Source organism: Hypomesus nipponensis, chromosome 12 (genome assembly GCF_054491055.1).
Source record: "Hypomesus nipponensis isolate SF chromosome 12, ASM5449105v1, whole genome shotgun sequence".
NCBI lineage: Eukaryota > Metazoa > Chordata > Actinopteri > Osmeriformes > Osmeridae > Hypomesus > Hypomesus nipponensis.
In genome coordinates this window covers 16,277,501-16,280,000 of record NC_140372.1, presented here as the reverse complement: position 1 = coordinate 16,280,000, position 2,500 = coordinate 16,277,501, and the positions used below count along the sequence as shown (strand labels likewise).

At 46.8% G+C, this 2,500-nt stretch overlaps 4 non-coding genes and 5 pseudogenes across 4 annotated transcripts in view; all 9 read left to right on the top strand.

Annotated features, from left to right (window-relative positions):
* The first annotated feature begins 56 nt into the window (after positions 1-56).
* LOC146262712 (5S ribosomal RNA) lies at positions 57-175 on the top strand (annotated as a pseudogene).
* Positions 176-347: 172 nt separating this feature from the next.
* On the top strand, positions 348-465 carry LOC146262711 (5S ribosomal RNA; annotated as a pseudogene).
* Positions 466-637: 172 nt separating this feature from the next.
* Positions 638-756, top strand: LOC146262710 (5S ribosomal RNA). The gene has a single exon (XR_014728787.1). It is a non-coding gene; the product is annotated as a 5S ribosomal RNA (ribosomal RNA).
* A 172-nt stretch (positions 757-928) lies between these two features.
* On the top strand, positions 929-1,046 carry LOC146262709 (5S ribosomal RNA; annotated as a pseudogene).
* Positions 1,047-1,224: 178 nt separating this feature from the next.
* On the top strand, positions 1,225-1,343 carry LOC146262708 (5S ribosomal RNA; annotated as a pseudogene).
* A 180-nt stretch (positions 1,344-1,523) lies between these two features.
* LOC146262707 (5S ribosomal RNA) lies at positions 1,524-1,632 on the top strand (annotated as a pseudogene).
* Positions 1,633-1,808: 176 nt separating this feature from the next.
* Positions 1,809-1,927, top strand: LOC146262706 (5S ribosomal RNA). Its single transcript, XR_014728032.1, has one exon. It is a non-coding gene; the product is annotated as a 5S ribosomal RNA (ribosomal RNA).
* A 170-nt stretch (positions 1,928-2,097) lies between these two features.
* LOC146262705 (5S ribosomal RNA) lies at positions 2,098-2,216 on the top strand. The gene has a single exon (XR_014725033.1). It is a non-coding gene; the product is annotated as a 5S ribosomal RNA (ribosomal RNA).
* A 194-nt stretch (positions 2,217-2,410) lies between these two features.
* LOC146262704 (5S ribosomal RNA) overlaps positions 2,411-2,500 on the top strand; it is a 119-nt gene continuing 29 nt past the window's right edge. Inside the window, exon 1 of the ribosomal RNA XR_014728830.1 lies at positions 2,411-2,500. This exon is cut by the window's right edge and continues 29 nt beyond it. This is a non-coding gene — a ribosomal RNA (5S ribosomal RNA).

The following is a 2,500-nucleotide window of genomic DNA, read 5'->3' as shown; positions in this document are numbered from 1 at the left end:
CATTGTCAATTGCTAAATCTGTATATGGATAAGTAGCCTATGGTTGTCAACGTATTTTGTACGGCCATACCAGCCTGGCAACGCCCGATCTCGTCTGATCTCGGAAGCTAAGCATGGTCGGGCCTGGTTAGTACTTGGATGGGAGACCGCCTGGGAATACCAGGTGCTGTATGCTCTTTTGCTCATTCACTTAGAAACTGAAATCTTGCAATATGCACAAGTAGTCCTTCATGAAAGGGGCTGGAAGCTGTTTTCATTTTGACACGAGAGAGAGAGAGAGAGACCACCTTGCATTGTCAATTGCTAAATCTGTATATGGATAAGTAGCCTATGGTTGTCAACTTATTTCGTACGGCCATACCAGCCTGGCAACGCCCGATCTCGTCTGATCTCGGAGCTAAGCAGGGTCGGGCCTGGTTAGTACTTGGATGGGAGACCGCCTGGGAATACCAGGTGCTGTATGCTCTTTTGCTCATTCACTTAGAAACTGAAATCTTGCAATATGCACAAGTAGTCCTTCATGAAAGGGGCTGGAAGCTGTTTTCATTTTGACACGAGAGAGAGAGAGAGAGACCACCTTGCATTGTCAATTGCTAAATCTGTATATGGATAAGTAGCCTATGGTTGTCAACTTATTTTGTACGGCTATACCAGCCTGGCAACGCCCGATCTCGTCTGATCTCGGAAGCTAAGCAGGGTCGGGCCTGGTTAGTACTTGGATGGGAGACCGCCTGGGAATACCAGGTGCTGTATGCTCTTTTGCTCATTCACTTAGAAACTGAAATCTTGCAATATGCACAAGTAGTCCTTCATGAAAGGGGCTGGAAGCTGTTTTCATTTTGACACGAGAGAGAGAGAGAGAGACCACCTTGCATTGTCAATTGCTAAATCTGTATATGGATAAGTAGCCTATGGTTGTCAACTTATTTCGTACGGCCATACCAGCCTGGCAACGCCCGATCTCGTCTGATCTCGGAGCTAAGCAGGGTCGGGCCTGGTTAGTACTTGGATGGGAGACCGCCTGGGAATACCAGGTGCTGTATGCTCTTTTGCTCATTCACTTAGAAACTGAAATCTTGCAATATGCACAAGTAGTCCTTCATGAAAGGGGCTGGAAAATGTTTTCATTTTGACACGAGAGAGAGAGAGAGAGAGAGAGACCACCTTGCATTGTCAATTGCTAAATCTGTATATGGATAAGTAGCCTATGGTTGTCAACTTATTTTGTACGGCTATACCAGCCTGGCAACGCCCGATCTCGTCTGATCTCGGAAGCTAAGCATGGTCGGGCCTGGTTAGTACTTGGATGGGAGACCGCCTGGGAATACCAGGTGCTGTATGCTCTTTTGCTCATTCACTTAGAAACTGAAATCTTGCAATATGCACAAGTAGTCCTTCATGAAAGGGGCTGGAAGCTGTTTTCATTTTGACACGAGAGAGAGAGAGAGAGAGAGAGAGACCACCTTGCATTGTCAATTGCTAAATCTGTATATGGATAAGTAGCCTATGGTTGTCAACTTATTTCGTACGGCCATACCAGCCTGGCAACGCCTGATCTCGGAAGCTAAGCAGGGTTGGGCCTGGTTAGTACTTGGATGGGAGACCGCCTGGGAATACCAGGTGCTGTATGCTCTTTTGCTCTTTCACTTAGAAACTGAAATCTTGCAATATGCACAAGTAGTCCTTCATGAAAGGGGCTGGAAGCTGTTTTCATTTTGACACGAGAGAGAGAGAGAGAGAGAGACCACCTTGCATTGTCAATTGCTAAATCTGTATATGGATAAGTAGCCTATGGTTGTCAACTTATTTCGTATGGCCATACCAGCCTGGCAACGCCCGATCTCGTCTGATCTCGGAAGCTAAGCAGGGTCGGGCCTGGTTAGTACTTGGATGGGAGACCGCCTGGGAATACCAGGTGCTGTATGCTCTTTTGCTCATTCACTTAGAAACTGAAATCTTGCAATATGCACAAGTAGTCCTTCATGAAAGGGGCTGGAAGCTGTTTTCATTTTGACACGAGAGAGAGAGAGAGACCACCTTGCATTGTCAATTGCTAAATCTGTATATGGATAAGTAGCCTATGGTTGTCAACTTATTTCGTACGGCCATACCAGCCTGGCAACGCCCGATCTCGTCTGATCTCGGAAGCTAAGCAGGGTCGGGCCTGGTTAGTACTTGGATGGGAGACCGCCTGGGAATACCAGGTGCTGTATGCTCTTTTGCTCATTCACTTAGAAACTGACATCTTGCAATATGCACAAGTAGTCCTTCATGAAAGGGGCTGGAAGCTGTTTTCATTTTGACACGAGAGAGAGAGAGAGAGAGAGAGAGAGAGAGAGAGAGAGACTACCTTGCATTGTCAATTGCTAATTCTGTATATGGATAAGTAGCCTATGGTTGTCAACTTATTTAGTACGGCCATACCAGCCTGGCAACGCCCGATCTCGTCTGATCTCGGAAGCTAAGCAGGGTCGGGCCTGGTTAGTACTTGGATGGGAGA